We start from the raw sequence: 6000 nt of genomic DNA on the forward strand, positions 1-6000 counted from the left end.
TTTGGTCTCAAAAGGAGCAGCCTGGGTTGGGGGGAGTACTACATGGACTGGGTCCTGCCTCTGGTGTAGTGCAGTGGGGCACACACCCTGATGATATCAGACTGTCACTTTTGAAGATGACATGACCTTATATATAAAGAAAGACCTCCAAACTCCAACAAAAACTAACTAGAACTAACAAATTCATTCAAGTTGCACACAAAATGAACATACAGAATAAATAGTGTGGTGAGCCGCTTCTGCCGTTTCTGCAGACTATGGTCGCCATTACAAGATGGCGCTGGCTCCGCTGTGGTCTGTGACAAACAACTCCTTATTTGGGAGAGTTGGCGCATGGTTTTTCACCACCCTATGAGAAAGCTCCACATGGCAGCTTCGCATTGGGGCTTGAGATGCTTTATTAAGGCTGGGAGGGGCATCTGAGAGAGAGAAGAAGAAATATCAAGGGCCTGAATAAACTGCTGAAAGAAGATTCCTGAGTTGCGTCTTCCTTGCGGGCAAGGGGTCGCGACAAAATAGCATTTAAATACACCAATAGGAAATTACTTGAAACAGAAATCGAGAAAGAAATTTCATTTATAATAGTTAAAAAATCAATGCTTATGAGTAAATTTAAGCAAAGAAGTGCAAGATCTCTCTATATAATGAAAACTATAAAATTTTGATGAAAGAAATTGAAGAGGACACACATACAAAAATGGAGCAATATCCTATGTTTTTGGGTTAGAAGATCAATATTGTTAGCAGGTCTATAATAGCCCAAACCATCTACATGTTTAATGAGATCTCTATCAAAATGCCAACGACTTCTTCACCAAAACTGAAAGCACAATTCTGAAATTTGTGTGGAACCACAGAAAACCCCAAATAGCCAAATCAATCAACCCCCCAAAGCCATTCAAAAAATAACGAAGCAGGAGTCATCCTGTTACCTAAGTTCAAAACACAGTGTAAAACTTCGTAATCAAAATGACATAGTGTTGGCACAGAAACAGGGACATAGACCAGTGAAGCAAAATAGCCTAGAAGAAAACAGAAACATACACAGAAACATAAGCCAACTGATCTTTGACTCCTGACTCTCCAGTTACAGAAATCAAGTTAAAATGAATGCATGTCTTAATTATTAGACTTTAAACATTTTTATGAAGATAGTGATGTTCTGCCTTGTGATTTTAAACATTGACTTACATGGTGTGCTTACCACTCTCTCCCAGCATATTTACACATTTCCTCTCTCCCACAGATATTCAGTGTACATGAGGCTAATGTTAACCAAATTCTGACGATTCATTGCTGACTATTCTGATGTCTTTATCTGGAACATAGGCAAGACCTTCACTGATCTGGTGGAATTAGACACAGGAGGAGTTGAATACATGTGTCTCATGGTAGAAGGATTTTAAGTAGAATGGCTCATCATGTTTTACAGTCCTAGTTATAGTAAAGCAATCAATGTAATATCTATTCTTCCCAGTACTGTATAAAATAGATGCTGTTAATATCCATATATTAGTGTTGAGAAAGGTAAGCTTTATAAACATCAAGTAAATAACCCTAGGTAATTCTGATAGATCATTGAGAGTCTGAGATTTGAACTAAAAGCCTGTGTTTTAAACCACTGTGTGGCATTGCTTCTACCTTACCACACAGGTTTTGGAAGAAATTTGGGTGTGGAGGAACTTAATAATGTAGGTGTGACTGTTTAAGGATATTCTGTATCAGTTAAATGGTACATCAACGAATCTGGGATAAATTGAAAATTAAATTAATTACTAGACATTCAAAATAGAAGAGGCTTTCCATACAAGACCTTTTATTCAGAAATACTATACATGCTGCAATACTTTCTGTGGGTCTGACAATTTGTATTCATGATCAGTATAATCCAGCTTTTACCTTAAATGCTTGAGAAGCAGCATGTTCATGTACATATAAAGTATATCAATATACTGGGTTATGTTGCATTTGTACTCAAAACAGTAAACAACATCCCAGAACATGTTAGGATATCATTAAACCACATAAACATTCTCAGATTAAAAAACAAATGTTCTTCCATTGAAATCAAGGCCCTACCAACACCTGTTAAAATTAAGTGTTACCTTGAATCCATTTGCCGAGTATTGTTTAGTAGCATAATATATTCCTAGTTATTTCCCAAGACTCATAATTTGGAATATTCTAGATATAAAACTAAATACATACCTTATATTGTTTTCACTTCATAGAATAGATATCTACGGTGGTTTATGTTAGCAACAAAGGCAGTATATTTGAGGAAAATCAATGGAATGGTACATAAAATTTGTGTTTTCTAATATCGAATTAATATAAACAAAAGGATGAAAATAAAATAATAATAGGATAAAGGATTTGATCTGTGTACAGTGTATGCATTTATTTGAAATATGACACAGAACCCCATTAATGTTTATAATGAATGCATATAAATAAAAACATCACCAGAAACTATCAAAGAGAGAGAAAATCTCTTGCTTTTAACTTAAAAATATGTCATCTAAGAAAATAAGCAATAGATTCTATCAAGGAGAGGCACAAACAGAGAGGCTTCCAACCTTCCTCTAGGAGTCTTTTTTAACCCTAACCTCTAGAAAGTGGGTATGTAAGGTGACAAAATCTAGAGAGTTTTTTTCTAATTTGAATGAAGTGGACTAAATGTATACTCTTGCTTTTCATTTTCCTCTTACAAAGGAATGGAGGTTGCAATGGTTACAACTAAAACCTAAATGATAAAGGAGAGGAATGAAATTATACTTTAATGGAAGCACAGTCTCTGGGACTGAGGAACAAGGTCAGTGCCTCTCCCCTTGAAACAATGCTGATGGCCACAGGATATTTCTTTTTTCTTTTCTTTCTTTTTGTTTTTTGTTTGGGGTGATACCCAGATTGAACACAGATTGAACACGCATACTATGGCCATTATATGAACAATTTATAGGTGTTCTCAAAATATAAAGCGTAGTTGAATAATTTGATGTTTGATAAACATAGACAAAATTACATATGTACTATAAAAGCACAAAAGTTTATTTTTCATAATTATAAAGCACAAAACAAAAAAAAGATGGTTTATCAGTTAATAGAATTCCAATTATGTGAATGACTACTACTTTTTTTCATTCTCTGCACTCTTCTTTAGACCCACCCCTGTTTTCCAAATTCTGATTTTATCTTTTGACATCTTAGTATATCCTTTCCAAATAATGAACTTGTTTTGGTAACTTGATCAATCTTCTTAAAACTCTAACATTCTTGAATCAAGAGATGCTGTAAATCTTAATAGTTACAGAACTTACCCAACCAAAATTTAGTCATAATGCTTCTAAATTCAGGGCTTGTTCTCTGTGAGTTTATGTCTCACACAAATGAGAAGTGGTCTCTGGATATTTCCATTCCACATCACAAGAAGGGCATATGGCCAGAGATGCAACTTCTGCTTTACATTTCCTTTTTATGACATTGAGTCTTTGACTAATCTCTGGGGCCTGCAATTATTGAAGAAACCATTCTGAATAAAGGAAATTTAAAAGAAGGCAAAATAAATTGTTTGATTTTTTGGTTTTTGTATTATAAGAGAAAAATGTTCCAGGGAGAACATTAGCTTGATGCATCTACCAAATTGGAAGAAGCCATGTTTGTCATTTTCATGAACAGTGCTCACAGGTATTCAGATTTAAATGTAAGTACCTCAGCAAACATCAATAGGCTCTCAGTTCTTTGAGAGAAATACAATCCGTTTTACTGTGTCTTTGAAAGCTGCTTTTACTTGTTTGTTTCGAAGTGTATAGATGAAAGGGTTAAGCAAAGGGGCAACTGAAGTAGTGAGGATGGTCACCACCTTGTTAATGGCCACTCCTTCCTTTGCTGAAGGCTTGATGTAGATGAAGATGCAGCTGCCATAGGTGATGGAAACCACAATCATGTGGGAGGAACAGGTGGAAAAGGCCTTTTTCCTTTGTTGGACAGAAGGAAATTTTAGAATGGTCTTGATGATGTATGTGTAGGAGAGAGTGACACACACCAAGGTAATAATTAGTGTCAGTATGGCAGAAGTCAAGACTATTTTCTCTATAAACACTGTGTCTGAGCAGGTTATCTGTAGAATGGGAGACGCATCACAGCCAAAGTGATCAATTTCGTTTGATTCACAGAATTCCAGCTGGAGGCCTAAGCCAACGGGTGGGAGGATGATCAGCAGGCCAGCAAACCAACAGCCGAGGACAAGTATAGCACAGACTCTGTTGCTCATGATGGTTGTGTAGTGCAGGGGCTTACAGATGGCCACATAGCGGTCATAGGACATGGCAGCCAGGAGAAAAAATTCTGTTGCTCCAAAGAGGACAACAAAAAATACCTGGGTGGCACAAGCATTGTAAGTAACAGTGTTGTCACCAGTTGTCATGGTGTACAGGAATCTGGGAATACAAACAGTGGTGAATGAGACTTCCAGGAATGAGAAATTTCAGAGGAAAAAATACATGGGAGTTTTAAGATGAGAATCCAAAAGTGTGAGTGTGATAATGGTGAGGTTCCCAGCCACACTCAACATGTAAGTGAGAAACAAAAATATGAAAATTAGAACTTGTAGTTTTGGATCATCCGTCAATCCCAGCAGGATGAATGTTGTTATTGCTGTATGATTTCTCATCCCTGCCTTGTGCCAAGTCACAAGCGAGTGGACCTGAAGAGAGGTGTCAAAAGAAGCCAGCATTGGAGCCTGACTGGAGACATCCCAGCCAGACAGCTCACTGCACTTAATATTCCTTTACCTGATAATCAATTATCATATTGAACACACCCATCCATTGACATCTTACAAGAAGTTTTCTACAGAAAATTTTAAATATAGGTCTTATGCTTGTAATTCTCTGATGACAAACTGCATTGTAAAAGTGTCAAATAAAAACCAAGCAAAACATAAATCGTATGTGCAGAATGCAGGTTATTAACAATGTTGTCTGCCGGTGATACTCTATGTGTTCTTCTTCTGTAAGAACTATGACAATTTTGGACATCTCTTCTCCCATCTTCATCTTTCTTTGCCTTCTCCTGCCATCCTGTAATGTTTTATGTTCAAAATCATGGAGGATATGTCAATTAGGATTTTATGTTGATAATTTAAAGTTGTTGCAATGAATTTTAACAGCAGCACATTCATGTTAGTGTTAATTTTTCTTTTTGCTTAAATTATCTCTAAAAAGGGTGAAAAATTCAGAGCACAAAGGTGCACCTTAACTTTTTTGTTCTTATGTTTTGTGAATGAAAATTATTTCTTTTTATGAGTTCATTTTAGGATATACAGTATTAGTGATACATTGTATTGGGCTTCATTTTAATATAATTATACAATCATGGAATGTAATTTGCTCTGATATCAGTCCTCACTACTTCCCCTTTCCCTTCTATTTATTTATAATTTTTATATTTATGTCTTCTGGATATACATGAAGCTACAATTGGTTTGGGCATATTCATAGACGTACATAGAAAAGTGTGTACATTCATTCTACCCTTCTTCCACTTTCCCCTCCCTCTTCCTTGATCCCTTTCCTCTACTCCACTTATCTCTCTTCTATAGTGAAAAGAATTTCTAGCCAGTTTTGAGACTCTTAGGCATTGTGTTTCCTGAACCTTTTAAGTGGTATAAAGAACCATTTTCTGGAACCTGAGCATGAACCTGATTGAGTCCTGCTGTGGTGTTGGTCAAGGACAGAGCCCAGGAGGAGAGATCTGTGGTGTTGCTTTCTTTGCAGCCTGGTCCACCCAGTCTTCCTAGTGCCACTCAGTCACCTGAGTCTGTCTGTGACCTCTTTTTTGAATGATTCCTGCTGTTTCATTCCAATCATTCTCCCTGCTAATTTACCAACTGTCTTCCTAATCTTGTTTATGTTCTCTGGGTTTTTGGTAATGTAACTAGCTCAGGCAACATCTAGGAACAGATGGACTCTTACAAACTCATCTTTGTAAATAAATAAT

General features: G+C 36.5%; 1 pseudogene; it reads right to left on the reverse strand.

Moving 5' to 3' along the window:
- Positions 1-3733: 3733 nt before the first annotated feature.
- LOC124108290 (olfactory receptor 6C2-like) lies at positions 3734-4672 on the reverse strand (annotated as a pseudogene).
- Between the last annotated feature and the right edge of the window lie 1328 nt (positions 4673-6000).

The sequence above is a fragment of the Marmota monax genome, unplaced genomic scaffold, assembly GCF_021218885.2.
Source record: "Marmota monax isolate L192 unplaced genomic scaffold, Marmota_monax_Labrador192_F-V1.1 WCK01_AAM20220418_F8-fsc00151, whole genome shotgun sequence".
Lineage (NCBI taxonomy): Eukaryota > Metazoa > Chordata > Mammalia > Rodentia > Sciuridae > Marmota > Marmota monax.